The 17,376-nt window shown below is 48.6% G+C and overlaps 1 long non-coding RNA gene and 2 pseudogenes across 2 annotated transcripts; 1 reads left to right on the forward strand and 2 right to left on the reverse strand.

The window, feature by feature from the left end:
• Window positions 1–375: 375 nt before the first annotated feature.
• On the reverse strand, window positions 376–2,277 carry LOC148119256 (sprouty-related, EVH1 domain-containing protein 1-like; annotated as a pseudogene).
• Window positions 2,278–3,309: 1,032 nt separating this feature from the next.
• Window positions 3,310–8,347, reverse strand: LOC148119257 (H-2 class I histocompatibility antigen, Q10 alpha chain-like; annotated as a pseudogene). Its single transcript, XR_015735537.1, has 7 exons — window positions 8,205–8,347; window positions 7,730–7,999; window positions 7,248–7,523; window positions 5,636–5,911; window positions 5,395–5,508; window positions 5,182–5,214; window positions 3,310–4,848 (listed from the first exon to the last, which is right to left on the reverse strand). The product of XR_015735537.1 is annotated as an H-2 class I histocompatibility antigen, Q10 alpha chain-like (transcript).
• LOC148119258 (uncharacterized) lies at window positions 7,902–12,568 on the forward strand. The gene is made up of 4 exons (XR_015735540.1): window positions 7,902–8,015; window positions 8,326–8,427; window positions 9,363–11,277; window positions 11,336–12,568. It is a non-coding gene; the product is annotated as an uncharacterized LOC148119258 (long non-coding RNA).
• The last annotated feature ends 4,808 nt before the right edge of the window (window positions 12,569–17,376 follow it).

Below are 17,376 nucleotides of genomic sequence, written 5' to 3' on the forward strand. Positions count from 1 at the left end.
GAATGTGCGTGTGTGTGCGCGAGTGCGTGTGTGTGTGTGAGTGTGCATGTGTGTGTGAGTGTGTGTGAGAGTGTGTGAGTGTGTGTATGTGTGTGAGTGTGTGTGCGCGTGCGTGTGAGTGTGTGTGTGCGAGTGTGTGTGTGAGTGTGTGTGTGTGTGCGTGTGTGAGTGTGTGTTAGGTTTTTTAAAGAGTACTTGAAAGAGTTTAGACTTCCAGAATGTACAGACAGTAACTCAATATAAACTGCATCCAAAGAGAAATGAGGACAAACATATCAAATCTTTCACATGGATACAAACGTGAGTAACTAGATGAGTTAAATACTCAAAATACATGGAACGTGGTGGTAGATATATGCTCATCTACCTCAGAACTAGGAAGGGCAGGAAAAGTTTAATATGTCATAGTTCGTATCTTACATTTAGTTAAACATAAACATTTGTTATTTATACATAAAACTGCTTTCAGAAAACAACTAACACATGATTTAGTTGCACTTGTTTTGTCTCTTTTAATTTCTAATATTAACTTTTCTGTACTGAAGCCTGTTCCTTAGTGCACATTTTAGTTAATGTCCTAAAAATTCAAATCTTTAAAAAGTCCTGTCACCTAGTGCATAAATATAAAAACACCAAAATTAATCCCTTTTAGTTGGAGCATATTCTGTGTTGACCTTTTGTAGTCAATAACCAGAAATGACTTTCTGCTGCCAATGATCTATGATCTGCCCCAGAACATGCCACACACTCAGGGCAACATCAGGCACGGCTGGCATCTGTAGGTCACAAGAACTGATGAGTTCTGCTTCCTCCACGCATGGCCCCAATGAACCAGGCAAGATTCCATACTGCTTGTCAACAGCTTCCACAAATGCAAGTCAGCTAACTTCTGGGGATGAAGGTTTTCAGCTCCTGTTGGCCCTGGACTGCTTCACCCAGCAGCCTTCTGTTTGTCACCACAGCACCCACATGCCTCACCGCAGCGATGGCACATTCTCAGGGCGTCATAGCGGCACATCCATGGTACAGTAAAGGACAGTGCTACCAGGGCTAACCATCTTAGGGAGAACTTGTCATCCCTAGTGTCACATGAACAAGGGTCAGAAGAGTCTCCCTCTGAGTCTGACAAACAAGGATACAAAATGCTCTCTGCACAGAGCATGCAACTAACTCGATTCATGCATCTTTTAACAGGATCTGGAGCATCCTGGCATTTCCCCTGCTGTTGTCTTCATGATTAAACCTTTCCTGGCAGTACACACAGCAAGAACATTTCCCACCCTCTTGTCTTCATTTTGACTTAAATTTTAACGAGGGAGGCTGTGTCTTAAACACCACAGAGTTTTTCAGGGCATTTAACTTAGTTTCATTTCCACAGTAGTAGAGATAGTCTGATTTTTACTATATTGTTTGGAAAATGGAATGTTGGAGTCAGTATCATCTCTCTCCAAGTTATTTTTCCATATGTCTGGAAATCTGTTGTCTGCATACCGACACATTAAGATATCTCAAGGATTTATTCTGAAAATCTCTTCCTCATCTTGAAAGCTGACAAAGGGACCCTATTATGGGAGTTTCGGCTCCCACATTCCTTAGATAATTGAGGCTGTACATATTCCACACTTCGGCTCTGAATGTCTAGGCTTTGCTGACTGAATGGTATCTGGCTGCCTTGGCTTTGCAAGTAGACTCTTCTGGCATTCAGATCTTCAAAGGGTAGAGGTCTTATGTCTGAGCTTCTGTAAGGCTCACTGGTAACAATTGTCTCTCTCTGGAAAAGGTGATCTTTCACTAGGGAACGGGAAGCGTCCTCTTCAGTGGTTTGTAAATCGTCTTCTCCTCCTTCAGTCTCATTTTTTTGATGCTGGGCACCCTTGAGAAATATCCTCTATAGCTCTTTGAATGCCTCCATCGAGGCATTCAGCAGCTTCAGCAGGACTCTTAAAGGTAAGGCCGAATTCTTGTCGTCGATCCAGGGGTGAAATGTGGGGGTGACCTTATTATAAATGAGTTATTTTTTAAGCACACATTCCAAAACCACCAATTTGTCCCTGTCTCTGTTCAGGGATAAAGAAGTCTGCACAGCCATTTTCTTCCTGAAGAAGGACTCTGAAGGACTCTGAAGACAATGGCGCTACTCAGTCTGCTCGCGCCCTCCAAGTGGTAGCCATCCACCACTTGAGTCATCTCTGGTCATCACCACAGCTCGCCCTCGTGCATAACTATTTTCGTTGTCAGAAGTCGCCATCTCCTTGCTCATCTTTCCCTCACCGTGATCTGCACAGGAGATAGAGGAGCAACAGCAGGCTGGGGAGCAGCCACAGCAGCAGCAGCACCAAGGGGCGGGAGGCAGGGCACTCGGGGTCCTTACCATGGTGGACGCCTCACTGGGACCGGCCAGCATGGCCTTGGCGACCTCAGCAGTTCACTGCACACCGAGGTGGGGTGCCACGCCGAGAAGGCGCGGGCAGCTGCAGGCGGCTGTGGTGGTGCTGATTTCTGGGGCGCAAAGACAGGAGGGCTACGGGGGCCACGGGAGGCAGCGCAGGTACCAAGCACCATCTCCTGCTTGGCCGCTGGGTGCCCTCAGGTCTCACTTGGATGCGCTCCAGCTGTGGGTGGCGGGCAGGACATGAAGTGGCCATCCAAGCCAAGGGCACAGTGTCGTCCAGCGGGGCGAGCAGCGCCTGCTTCTCTCTCTTTTTTTTTTTTCCAACAAACATACGTGACCTTGGACAGAACAGAGATCCAACAGGACAGATCCGACTTGAGACCCTGTGGATCTCTCCTCTCTGAACATCCTACAACCCGGGTTAGATTCTGAAAGATGGAAAAGAAGAAGATAGGGAGGGGCCTAGAAGGAGCCCAAATAAGAATGAGATGGACACCAATCATGGAACAAGAGCAGGCCAAGCCCTCCACAGACACTAAAAAGACAACAAATAAACAGGGAAGAGCAGGTGAACAGCCATGGCCAGATCAGAGACCAGGGTGAACTGTCATAGCTGCCCTAGAGGCTTATAATCCTGGGGACAGGACAAGGTTCCAGTCACCCCAGTCAGTGTCCCTGTGATCACAGAGTGATGGAGGAGGGTTATGCAGCCCGCCATTCCTTCTACAACAGAGCTCAGCATGAGGCTCAAGTAATAAAGAGAACAGAGCCAGGAGGGGACAGAGCTGAGGAGGGAGCCTGTCACAACCAACAATGGACTGAGTCCACCTGGGCACAGCCCTGTTCTCACTCAGCTCCCAGAGCCCCATCCTGTGTCACCAGATACACACAGAACAATGAACATGGATTCTGGGTGGTAAGTGTCTCAGTCCTTTAATTAATTTATCCACCAAACCGCCTGTCAGATCAAGGACATGAACAATCACATTCAGATTCTTATGTTCAGTGGGGAAGTCAGGGGCTGCAGCTTAGGGCAGCATGGAGGAGACAGGATGGAGATGTCCCCTCCTGTCTGCTGGAACAGGAAGGTTGGCTGTGGAAGGGAACAGGGGAAGACAGCAACAGAGTCCTGGCCCAGCCTCCATCAGTGCAGGACTCAAAGGGAAGCCACGGGGTCAGCAAGTCTAAGTATTTTTTATCTGAAGGGTTTGGGAAAAAACAGTCACACTCTCTCCTGAGGATTTCCCTCCTTATTCTTCTGTGTCCCATATTCTCTCTTTTAAATCTGTATCCAGGAAGTTCCTCTGTCTCTCCAGATGTTTTCCTTCTCTTTCTACCTCTCCTGATGTTCTCCACCTAATTCTCTCTCGTGCTTGATGTTTTCCTTCTAACTCTCTCACTCTTTATTATTTTATTGTTTTGTTTTTTTGAGACATTGTATCTCTGTGTAACAGCCCTAGCTGTCCTGGAAGTTGCTCTGGAGAACAGTCTGACCTCAAACTGACAGAGATCCACCTGCCTCTACCTCCTGAGTGCTGGGAGTGAAGGCGTGTGCCACCACACAGGGCTAAACTCTCCCTTCATGATTTTTTCTTCTAACACATCTTAACTCTTTTCAATTCTATCTTTATTCTTTCCCTTACAGCTTATATACCCAAGTAAAATCTTTCAGGCAATATACAGATTACAGTGTTTTCACCTCAAAATTAGTATCAAAACACCTGATCTAACCTGAAGCTATACTAAGGCTTTGTTTCAGCAGTGAAGTACTCTGACACCTGTGAACACATCTCCCAACATGGAGATTAAAGATAAATTCTAAACTAGCTGGGCTACTGGGACTCAGTGTAGTTTCTTAATCTTTAACCTAAGCCACAGTCTATGTGGCTCAGCAATAGAAGCTCCTGTGTTCCAGCTGTGTGACACTTCCTTGTTTATATTTTATCATCAAACATGATTATCAGTCAGACAGCACAGCTTAGGAAGGAATCACCTTCATGATAGTCCACAGGTAACACCGCCTCGTAGAGCGGGATGCTCCCATGAGATAAACACACCACACTACAGGCAGTGGGGATCTCCCCACACCCATTCTCACCATGCCACACACCAGAGAAAGATGGCAGCTGCAAACCTGCGAAGGCACAGCAGAACCGAAAGACATTCTGGAGACTGTGGTCCTGGCCCCTTGCTTATCCAGAGAATCAGCATCAGGGAGTTTGCTCCTGGTGGGCAGACATCCTGAACTTCAATTGCCACCTGCTGCTCCTCTGACAGGGCCACCAGTCCTGGTGTGCAGGGGTGAGGTGGGTTCCTCCCTTCTTTACATTTAGCCCATAAAATTATTGGAAACATTAGGCACTGTTGCCTAAAGAGAGCTGAGAGGCTCTTGATGTCAGAGGAGGGGCCTGAATACATCTTCTGTCACTGCATCAGGGCAGGCAGCCGTCTTCACGCTACAGAGTCATGAACAATCACTGTGAAGACAACATCTCAACAACTCACCACTCACTGAAAGGTGATTTGAGAGTCCCTAGAAACCCAATCATATCCACTTTGCCCCTCCCCAAGTCAGGTCTAAGAATGTCACTTCATAATCTGGGAGAGACATATCAGATACTACGTAGGCACAATCCATGCCTAGAGTAAATGAATATATACATTCATAACAAGGTACAAACAAGGCCCCCAGAATATTTCACTGGAGAAGATAAGAATTTCCAGAGCTTCCCAACACCTCCAGCTTCACCTCAAGAGCCTCAGGGTCAATCCTGTTCCCCCACACTTACCTGGAGCCAGAGCATATTCCCCTCCTTTTCCACCTGTGAGAAGAAAAGCTGTGAGAGACCAGGGAAGATCCCAACCCTAGAAGGTTTCTAGAACTGACAGCAGACCCAGCTTAGAGACAGGAGCAATGAGGGTGTGGATGTGTTTCCCATTAATGAGGCAGAGCACACTTTGAAAAGGGGCTGAGAGAGAACTCAGACCCTGCCCTTTCCTACCTGTGTTTCTCCTCCTCTTCCTCACAACAGCCACCACAGCTTCAATGACCATAGCTCCAAGGAGAACCAGACCAGCAGTGACTGCCATGATGAGAACCATTGACTGACGAGGCTCTGGGAAGGGAAAGACAGGAAGGGAAGGTGAGGGTCATGATTATAGCTCTTAGTCCTGACCCTGCTCAGGGTCTGCAGAAGGCTCCAGCTTTCTCTGACCCCAGCTCTGCACCCACTCCCTCCTTACCCCATCTCAGGGTGAGGGGCTCAGGCAGCCCCTCATGGTGCACATGGCATGTGTATTTGTGCTCCTCCCCAGAAGGCACCATCAGAGATGCCCACTTCTGGAAGGTTCCATCTCCAGAAGGTCTGGTCTCCACCAACTCCATGTCCTGAGTCTGTTCTTCCTCCTCCTTCTGCCAGGTTAGAGTGATGAAGGCTGGGTAGAAGCTCAGGGCCCAGCACCTCAGGGTGACATCACCTTTAGGTCCAGGATGATGGGTCACATGTGCCTTTGGGGGATCTGTGTGGAATGTTTAAGAAATCCCACAATTAACAAGATGAACTGAAACCTGCAAAGACAAAGTTAAATCAATGATGACACTGAACTATGTGTCTGTTTGAACACTTCTGTCATCACACTAGTGACCTGCAGGTAGAGTTGGTCACTCTCATCACAGAACTTTACAGTTTTCTGGGTGGACCCAGAAGCTAAGAGGGAATCCACATAAGCCACCAGGTCACCATGGTCTTCCTTATGTGATGTTCTATAGCATAAGATGTAGGAAAAGGATGAAGGAATGAAAAATAATTAATTATATATGTGATTAAATTCACATAAAAAATAAGAGACTAAGAAGAAGGAGGTACATGATGTGCCACTGACTTCTGATGCCACCATTGAGGCATAAATACTGTGACCATCTTGCTGATCAGCATTAACTCTCTGACCAACTAGGGGGCTCCGGATATCTAATTCTGGCAGAAAACAGTCTAAGCTCCCAGGAATCTTTCTCGTTTAAGGAAACACTGACTTGCTCCAAATCTATGGAAAAACCGTGTCTCAAGAAAACAACAATAACAAAACAAAACAAATAAACAAAAACCCTCACTGACTTAACTTGTCTAATTATCCAGAATGTCAGTCCCCATGGCACCTGTGCAGAAGGATACACATGATACAACAAGGGGCAGGAGAGAAGGAATACCTTCCAGGGAGGAAGGAAAAACTCACTAAAAGGAAGATGACAGCTTCGAACATAAAACCAAACATACAAAAGAATGAAAGAAAAAAAAGAAGAGTAAAAACCCTCCACAATTTGTCCAGGGCTTCCCGTAAGTTCTCACGTGACCATACTAGGAAGAGACAGAGTTGGAGTGTGGGAGGGATGCAAACCTCACACACAGGCATCTGGGAGAATGTATTCTTTGGAAAGTTCTAGAAACTGGGAAAGCAGCCTAGGGTAGGGGCATCCATGTCTCCCATCAGGTGAAGGAGACTCCGGTCCTGGTGTGTAAGGAATGACACACTCAGATGACAGGACTCAGTGTCCACACACACTGGGTGTGGGCAGAGAAACCGGCCTGGGAGAGGCCATGGCTGACAGTTGCTGCAGATTGAAGGAGTCACTATTGGTGATGTTGGGATCCTCTCTCCTCCCTCCTGAGACAGATGTGGAACTGTCCAGGGAGAAGACTGAGCCCTGGGAGGTCAGTGCAGTCCCTGGATGCTGGATCAGGAGACCCAGGACACTGTCTGCCCTCAGAGACAGGGGCATGACCCCAGCTGAAGGTTTCCTCTTCCTCAGGACTGAGCCCAGACCGAGGACGGAGGGAGGAGTTGCCCGAGGCTCCAGCACCTGTGCGCAGCAGCGTGTCCTTTCCGTTCTCCAGGTATCTGCGCAGCCAACCCAAGCATGCGCCCTCCAGGTAGGCCTTCTGTCCGTCTGCAGCACCGGCCTGCTCCCACTTCCTCCGGGTGATCTGCGCCGCCGTGTCCGACGCCAACCACGTTGTCAAGTCGTTGTTCAGGACGAGGTAATCGCGGCCATCGTAGGCGTACTGTTCATACCCGCGGAGGAGGCGCCCGTCGGACCCCGTGACACAGCCGGATATCCACTGGATGGTGTGAGAGCCTGCGGGGACCCCGCGATCAGCCCCGCCCACCTGCCCCGCCCCCGTAACCCACGCCCGCGGCCACGCCCACCTGCGGACTCTAAACCGAAAGGGAAACCGGGTCCGGTCCCCCCTTCCCCCCGAACCTCAGACGAGGGACCCGGGGCGACTCCAGCCCGTGCGCTGGGACGTGGAGAGGTCGTGACCTCCGACCGCGGTCACTCACCGCCCTCGCTCTGGTTGTAGTAGCCTAGCAGAGTCCTCAGGTTCACTCGGAAATTCTGCTCATGACCTTTGACTTTCCCTGTCTCCCTCTTCCAATACTCCGGCCCCTCCTGCTCCATCCACGGCGCCCGCGGCTCCATCCTTGGAGTCTCCGCGTCGCTGTCATAGCGCACGAACTCCGTGTCGTCCATGTAGCCGACGATAATAAACCGGGGCTCCCCGAGTCCGGGCCGGGACACGGCGGTGTGGAAATACAGCATGGAGTGCGAGCCTGGGGGCGGCGCGCGGTGAGACCCCGACCCTGCTCCCGAGATCCCGGGCAGGCGCGCGGGCCGGGAGGGGAGTGGGGCTTGGAGCTTGAGACGCGGGTTGAGAAGGGGCGGGAGGGTCCGGCTGGGCCACGCGGGGACGCGTCTTCCCTGGTGCCGCCCCCGCCCACCCCACAGAGCCGGTTTCCCTCCCGACCCCGCACTCACCCCCGCGGGTCTGGATCGGGGCCGGGGCGGCCGCCAGCAGCAGGAGCAGCGTGAGCGGAACCATCGCCCCCATCTTAGATCGGGGCGACTCTGAGTTCTGAGATCTGAGACTTCATTACAGGTGACCGCGGCGACGCTGGTTGGTTCTCCGGGATCCTGTCACCCAATGGGGGTGAGAACCGCCAAGTTGTCATCAGTGTCCGGGCAGAAGGACCTGACCCAGGTTAGGAGCTGGAGAAGTGAAACTGGGAACAGGGGAATCCCCAGCCTGGGCTTCCCCACCCAGACCTCCCCTGCTTGGGGACTAAGACTTTTTCTGAGCCCTATGCTGCGGGATGGAGGGCTGTGTGTCATGGTGTCTCTGAGCTGCCTAAGGCCAACTGTTCCTCGGGTTAGTCAGGATAAAACCTAAGAGCATGAAGTTTCCAGGTAAAATACACACAGCACTTAAAATGAATGTTCACAGAAACAGGTGCTGTTGGAGTCCTGGAGGGTGCAGGGCTGCTGTGGACACCTGCTTGGGGAGGTGACTAGAGATTTTACAGCTCTGATTAAGCACTTTTGACACACTGTGTTATATGTGACTCTCCCTGCAGGAAGGAGGCCCTGCTCACCCCTGCTTTCACTTTCTACTTCAGTTATATGTGGCTGGGATTTGAAGGCATCAAGTAAAAATTCACAGGAAAAAAATTAAATTTATAAATTTAATTTTCTCCACATATTGAACACAGCTGAAACCTAGAATTCCCAGTGTGTACTCTACCGTGAGAATCACCCTCTGTCCAGTGTCCACACTGCACAGGCCTTAGGAAATCAGGAACCAACTGTTATCAGATCCAGGGTCCCACAAGTCTGTGACAATCATCTCCCTCATCTCATCAGCTCATAAAGTGAGAGCGAAGGTGTGTGTGTGTGTGTGTGTGTGTGTGTGTGTGTTTGTGAGAAAGAGAGAGAGAGAGAGAGAGAGAGAGAGAGAGAGAGCGAGTCACAGGTTATGTAACTTCTACCACACGGTCATCATTATTCACTTTATAGTTAGTTCCAGTTCCTCTCTGACTGTGGTTTATTCACTAAAGCAGCTGTACCATGGAAGTGTGTGCACACAGGGAACATGGAGTGTAGACAGGGTCAGTGCCCTGCTGTATTTGGTCTCCACAGGGGTCTCTTCCCATGGAGAAGGAGTCTACTGTGCTGAGACAATGATCCACGTTCACAAGGACAATCTCAGGACTGTGGAATGAAGATCCATGTAAAACACAAGCACCTGGAGCCACAGATGATCATCTGGGAAGAAACACTAGGAGTCTGAGTGTAAGCACAGGCTGTGAAGACACGATCCTGAGTGAAGAGGCAACTTGTGGCCAGGATCTTTGAAATAGGAAAACAACAACTTTTAACCCAGATCTTGAGACTGGAGAAACCCACCTCTAATCTGGGCCATGCCTTCTACTGGCAGCCTACAAGGAAGAAGGAAGCTTGCTGTCTGAGCATGTTTGCTCTCGTTAGCAAGTCCACTCCTTTATTGGCATTAGAGCTACTTCTTCAGGATTTAGCATATACTACAGACTGGCTGAGACATCCAATCAAGGGAACTGAACAGTACTGGATTCAACCTCTGCAGTTCTGGGATTACAAGTATGCACCTCTGTGCTTGGTTAGTTTGTGGTGTTTGCACACACGTGTGTCATAGCACCTTGGTCATTTCACCCATGCTGGTCTCCCTGTCCCACCTCTCCTGCTGTCCCTACCCAAGGTGGTCCCCTTGCTCTTCCTGTCTCACATGTTTAAATCTAGAGTCCACATGTGAATACATGTGTGTGAAGTCACAATAGTGCTTTAATGCAGTTGTCCCCTTCTCTGCTGGGAAAAAGACTCCCAGTGAGAGGCTGTGACTGAGCCCAGTAGAGCAGTAAGCCTTGTCCACACTCCATGTGCTGTGTACACATCCTGTGACAGAGTTCATGAATCAGCTACAGAAAGAGACAACAGCAATCACAAAGCAGAACAGGGACAGCAGGGCAGTGCACAGAAGTGATGTAATCCGTCCCCTCCCTGTCCTGCGCTCACCCCTGTGCTGATGTGAGAGGACGGATGAGCTGATGAGATGAGGGAGAGATGAGTGACCCGGGCTGTGGGACAGGGAACCTGTGGATCCCATGACTGAGTCGGCCCCTGAGAACCTCAGCCCTGTGCAGTGGACAGTGTGGACACCGGACAGAGGACAGTTCTCAGACCAGGGAAGACAGACTGGGGACAGAAGCTTATTGCCAGTGGCCATGTCAAAGGAGCAGTAGATTGCAGTAGACTTCACGGGATCAGCCCAACAGGAAACTGTGATGGGGGAATCTTAGATGGGCAAGGCACCAAGATCATCAACCAGAGAATGGGCACCAAGACCATCAACCAGAGAATGGTCACCAAGACCATCAACCAGAGAATGGACATCAAGACCATCAACCAGAGAATGGGCACCAAGAAATGGGCACCAAGACCATCAACCAGAGAATGGGCACCAAGACCATCAACCAGAGAATGGGCATCAAGACCATCAACCAGAGAATGGGCACCAAGAAATGGGCACCAAGACCATCAACCAGAGAATGGGCACCAAGACCATCAACCAGAGAATGGGCATCAAGACCATCAACCAGAGAATGGGCATCAAGACCATCAACCAGAGAATGCTTCTTGCTGCTACTGTATCTTTGCATGTTTGCCTCTGCTATTTTTTCTAGTATCTGTCAAAGTATGAATGGGTGTTGGGAGATTCCCGTTGCCTTTAATGCAGTATGATCATCTCTCGGAAATCTCCCATTCTACTGGGCATTTTTACCTGTGGATTATTATGAACATGATTTCTTTCTTAACTCTACTGTCTCACTGATAACAATAATGTTAGTTTAAATAGAATTCTGATGATCAAAAATAAACACAGGAAGTGTCCCTCACCTGGGGCCTGTGGGCTCCACTTAAGGAGCTGCACAGATTGCAGTTTAGGTTAGTGATTAAGGAAAACAATTGAGCCCCAGGAGCCAGGCTGGCTCTAATTCTTTGAATCCTGATGTTGGCAGATGTGTTCACAGGTTTCAGTGTGCATCATCAGCTGAAGCAAAGCCTTGAAATAAGTTCAGGTGAGATTGAGATGTTTCGGTTACAGCTCAGGTGGAAAAGCCTAGAAAACAATCTAGAGGTCACAAGGACACATAGCTGAGGAACAGGTTCATTAAGGTACGAGATCAAAAACAAAGCAGCCTAATCATTTGTAGCTGATGTTCCCTCTTGCTAGGGTTGGCTAGTGATCAAAGATGGGTTTCAGTGCACTGGAAAATAACAGCCCTGCACCCAGTGCCAGATTCTTGGCTTCCTGATATTTTCTTCATGCTGCAACTTCCTCCCTTCTTAGTGTGACATTCAGCGTGTCCCCTGACCCTTAGGAGCATTTCCTGTGTAGACGTCACGCAGGCCTTGTCTTCTAAGAAGTGGGAAGATGTTCGCAGCACTTCCTAATCAGCCCTGATCTCCACTTTACCTGGAACAACAGCTCCTCCTGCTGCCCACTGTGGGGTCTCTGGACACTAAGGTTGCTCATCTATCTGATGTCTCCGCTGGCCTTCTTACCCTCAACACAGCCCATTGTCTGAGTTAGCTATAGGGCTAGGCCCCCATCAATGGGCCTTAAGACAGTAAGAGACCTCTAGGGAGTGGGGGTGGGGGGCTGCTGGTGTTCTGTACTGCTTGGGTCCATGAAAAAAGGATCACTGCCCATTGCTTCAAACAAAGACTTTTTTTTTAATTGTTCACAATTTACACCTCTTAGCAAGCCAGTTTCCACACACCAGAACCTCTTAACTTACCCGGAGTTGTTTGAAGGAAACAAATGCCCAAGCTATTCTCAGTCATGAGACATCTTGGTTCTTCACATCCTCTCATAACTAAGTTTTGCAAAGGCCTTGAACCCTTCAGGAAGAACTCATATAAGAATCAAACACTTCAAACAACGAGGTAACAAATAGAAAAGGCAGTTCAATGCCCAGGTGTTATACTCCATAATTGAAGCCAGATGCAATGCTCTGTGGGATCTCTAGCTACAGGGTCATGGTAAGAAGTCATGTAAAGTGTTGGTCAGGTTATTTCCAGGCCTCAGTAGTGCCACAGAATTACCAGCACTCACCACAGAGCTCAGAGTGCTTGCAACAGCCCAAGAGGGAGCCACCTGGTCCTGGGGAGTAGGGGACTAACTATGCCAGTGACTGGCTGCTCTTCCAGAGGTCCTGAGTTCAATTCCAGCATCACATGGTAGCTCACAGCCATCTATCCTGGGATGTGTGTGTGTGTGTGTGTGTGTGTGTGTGTGTGTGTGTGTGTGTGTATGTAAATCTTAATAAGTTTCAAAAAGTAAAGGCCGGGAATGTATTTCAGTGGCAGGAAACTTGCAAGGCTGACAGCAGTCCCTAGGTTCCTTTTACAATGTGGGGGAAAAGAAGCTATCCAGAAAATAAAAATAATTTGATGTCATTTCCTTTACCCCACATACTTTCAGGTCCTTGGCCAGTGGCCGCTGTGAGACCCTCACCTAAGGATCTGGCTGTTGATGCCCAGAGAAGGGAAAGGAAGGAGGAAGACTCTGAAAGGCACTCTTGATAGGACCCTATGTCCTGTGGGCGGAGTCAGCGCTGTCTTTTCGGAGCTTGCCCAGTTCACCTCATTTCCCCTTCCTGGTTCCCAGTTCCAGCTTTTTCCAGTCTTGCTCAGGCTCCCAGGATCCTTGAGGCTCACCTGGCACAGCACTAGGTTGGGGGCCACAGGCTCACCCCAGACCCAGCCCCGGGAATCCTTCATGGGCCTTTCTAGCTCGCCAGGCCTTAAATATCTACTGCACCGCCCCCTCCCGGCCCCAGGTGTCAGTCTTGGGGATCCCTGTGTTCTGGTCTCACCTTATAGCCCTGGCTGTCCTGAACTTGCTATGTGGATCAGGAACTCAGAGATCTGCCTGTCTCTGCTATCTGAGGGTGATTTTAAAGTTGTTCCCAAAGAAACCGGGACCCTTTCTTCGGGTTACATTAAACTAAGCTGGCGGGGCTGAAGTGTAGTTCAGTTAGGACGGACTCAACACACACGGTTAAATCCCGGGCAACATCAACAACTAAAGAAAAAGAAACTAACGCTGTGATGTGAGGGGCTTTGTAGGAGACAATCGGTTCTTCAGTGTGGCCCAGACAGCCTCCAAGGCTCCTGAACCCGGCCAGCAGATGGAACTCTGCAGCCTTCAGACTGAAGGACATTTAACATTGTGCTGTTCCTCCCGGGACCTTTGGAAGCCGCGATGCCGCTAATCACCAGGGGGCAGTGGGAGCAGGTCCAGGCGCCTGCTCACCTGAGAGGCTGTGAACTTTGATTGCTAGGGAAGAAGGAGGTATAGCCTATGCCCTCTTCATCCTGAAGCAGGCAGGAATTTTCCCTTCATCCAAAATCCTCTGTTTTGCGGTTTGCACCGGTCCTTGTGATTTCCGGGCTGAAACTCAACTTCTGAGAAAGATTACACCTCCAGCTCCTCCCACAACTGATAACTCAAAATCACACTCTAGTCGTGATCTCTCCCTCCCTCCTTCCCTCCTTCCCTCCCTCAGTCCCTCCCTCCCTCCCTCTCTCTCTCTCTCTCTCTTACACACACACACACACACACACACACACACACACACACACACACACAACACACACACACACACCAGTGATGCTGAGACAAAACAGAAGAATCATGAATTCAAGGCCAACCCTTCCCTCTGCTAATCCCTAAAACCAGTGTGTGCATCTAGGGCAGGCGACCACAGAGCCATTTACGAGGGGTAACAAGCACAATACTGTTCAGGAATCTCTTTCTTTGGGGAAATCGTATTTTACGTTATTTATTTCTCTTTATTTTTTAAAAAATATTTTTATTGTATGTGTATGGGTGTTTTGCAAGCATGTATGTCCCTGCACCATGTGGATGCAGTGCCCCAGCAGGCCAGAAGAGGGCACCCTATACCAACCTCTCCATCCCGAGAGCCTGCAGTTGCAGGTGTGTGAGCTGTCCTAACCCAGGTCCTCTGGGAGAGCAGTGAGCACTCTTTACCCTGACCAATCTCTCCAGCTCCAGGACTGTCCTTGAAAGTGACATCATCTTCATTTTCACGCTGAATTTTCTGTGGTTCTTTTCTCTGCAGCCCAGGGCCTCACCCAGGGCCTGAGCCACCAAACCCCCCTGCAGAGAGGTCCCAGGTCTCAGGTCTTTATTTCAACAGGAGATTGAATGCCATACTGAGTTCTGTGTCTAAAGATACAGTGTGGACAAACTGTAAAATATTCAGTCAGTGTTCTTGGACTGGCTCTGAAGTAAACAGGACTCACTCAGGCCTGGAAGTTTGTGCAGTGGGTCCACCCAGAAGCCAGGAATCACCAGCCGTCACCACACCTTCCTTCCCTTCTCAGACTCCAGCATGATGGCTTAAGTCAGGAGCACAGGCTCAGGAGCCTCCCTCCAGCTCCTCCTCCCTCCAGCTCCTCCTCCCTCCAGCTCCTCCTCCCTCCAGCTCCTCCTCCCTCCAGCTCCTCCTCCCTCCAGCTCCTCCTCACTCCAGCTTCTCCTCCCTCCAGCTCCTCCTCCCTCTAGCTCCTCCTCATTCCAGCTCCCCCTCCCTCCAGCTCCTCCTCACTCCAGCTCCTCCTCCCTCCAGCTCCTCCCTCCAGCTGCTCCTCCCTCCAGCTCCTCCTCCCTCCAGCTCCTCCTCACTCCAGCTCCTCCTCACTCCAGCTCCTCCTCCCTCCAGCTCCTCCTCACTCCAGCTCCTCCTCATTCCAGCTCCTCCTCACTCCAGCTCCTCCTCACTCCAGCTCCTCCGGGGATCTCCTGTGGCTAAGATGTCATCAGGGTTGGGTCTCCTCTATTTTTTGCAGCCATCAAACAAGTTTTCTTCTTTTCTTCCTATGACAAAAGCACAAATGTGCCCTCGAACCCACATTAAAACAGGATTGGTCCCTTTCAACATAGACTGGGGTTATAACTCGCCTATTTTTTTTCTTTTCAAAGCTGTGTTTTAATTTCATCAAGGGGCTCAAGATCACCTGTAAAATCCAAGCTGCAAGTCCCCCTAGCTGACAGGTTTCCACAGAAACCTGACTCCAGGTGCATTTGCATTTTAATAGACACTGGACTGGGTCTGGAGCAGCAGCTTCCTAGCCTACTTTTCAGCAGCTTGGCTGTCAGGCTGGGAACCAGTCTTGGCTGGTAGCTGAAGCTGGGAGCATGGCATGGTGCAGCTGCCCTCTCTGCTGCTTGGCTGTGTCCCACAGGGGCTTTGGGACCCAGGGGTCAGTGGTCTGGGTCCAGGCCAGCGCTCTCCATGCTCAGTGGTCCCAGTCTTGCTAGCTTCATGGTGCCTACTCATTATAATAATCGATTGGAAGGTATCAGTGGAAAATTCTTCCACAAGGAATGTTAAACAGCCCCACCTTGTGTCAATATTTTTTTACAACAGCCATGAGGTCGAAATCATAAACAGTTTCTTCAATCTGAAAATTATCATTATATGGATGATATCTTACTGGATGGTACAGATGCAGATACATTAGAAAAAAAAGTCTGATGAAGAAAGAGAATTTTGCCTTTCTAGGGATTACAAATTGATCCTGAAAAAACACAAAGAGGAAATGCTATCAATTGTCTAGGATAAAAGAGGTTTACAGAAAATTCAAAGTCAGAAAGCACAAATCAGGAGAGATCAATTATGAACTCTTAATGATTTTCTGAAGTTGCTAGGAGATATTATTAACTGATTAAGCCCTTAATTGGATTAATTGCCCAAGAGCTAAGTAATTTATTTTAAACCTTACGAGGTGATAAGGCCCCTTTTATTGATTTTTTTGAGCTCTACACTATTCTCTGCTCCCCTCCCTGCCTCTCCCCCCTTCAACCCTCGTCAAGGTCCCCATACTCCCAATTTACTCAAGAGATCTTGTCTTTTTCCACTACCCATGTAGATTAGATCCATGTAAGTCTCTCTTAGTGTCTGCATTGTTGTCTCAGTTCTCTGGGATTGTGATTTGTGGGCTGGCTTTCTTTGCTTTATGTTTAAAAACCATGTATGAGTGAGTACATGTGATAATTGTCTTTCTGGGTCTGGGTTACCTCACTCAATATAATGTTTTCTAGCTCCACCCTTTTGCCTGCAAAATTCAAGTTGTAGTTATTTTTTTCTGCTGTGTACTGCTCCATTGTGTAAATGTACTACATTCTCCATATCCATTCTTCAGTTGAAGGGCATTTAGGTTGTTTCCAGTTTCTGGCTATGACAAACAAAGCTGCTATGAACATAGTTGAGCACATGTCCTTGTGGCATGACTGAGCATCCTTTGGGTATATACCTCTGGGTATATACCAGAGTATATATACCTTTGGGTATATATCCTTTGGGTATATACCAGAGTTCCTCTGGCTCTTGAGGAAGATTGATTCCTAATTTTCTGAGAAATCACTATACTGACATCCAAAGTGGCTGTACCAACTTGCATTCCCACCAGCAATGCAGGAGTGTTCCCTTTACCCCACAACCTCTCCAGTATAAGTCGTCATCAGTGTTTTTGATCTTGGCCATTCATACAGATGTAAGATACAATCTTAGAGTTGTTTTGATTTGCATTTTTCTGATGACTAAGGATGTTGAACATTTCCTTAAGTGTCTTTCAGCCATTTTAGATTCCTCTGTTGAGAGTTCTCTGTTAGGTCTGTACTCCATTTTTTTATTGGATTATGTGATCTTTTGGTGTCCAATTTCTTGAGTTCTTTGTATATTTTAGAGATCAGACCTCTGTCTGATGTAAGGTTAGTGAAGATCTTCTCCCATTTTGTAGGCTGTTGTTTTGTCTTGTTGATTGTGTTCCTTGCTTTATAGAAGCTTTTCAGTTTCAGGAGGTCCCATTTATTATTATTTTTCTCTTATTGTCTGTGCTACTGGGGTTATATTTAGGAAGTGTTCTCCTGTGCCAATGTGTTCTAGTGAACTTCCCACTTTCTATTCTCTAAGGTTCAGTGTGGCTGGCTTTATGTTAAGGTCTTTGATCCATCTGGACTTGAGTTTTGTGCATGGTGGTAGATATGGATCTATTTTCATTCTTCTACATGTTGATATCCAGTTAT

The sequence above is a fragment of the Myodes glareolus genome, chromosome 18 (assembly GCF_982192425.1).
Source record: "Myodes glareolus chromosome 18, mMyoGla1.1, whole genome shotgun sequence".
In the NCBI taxonomy this organism is placed as follows: Eukaryota; Metazoa; Chordata; class Mammalia; order Rodentia; family Cricetidae; genus Myodes; species Myodes glareolus.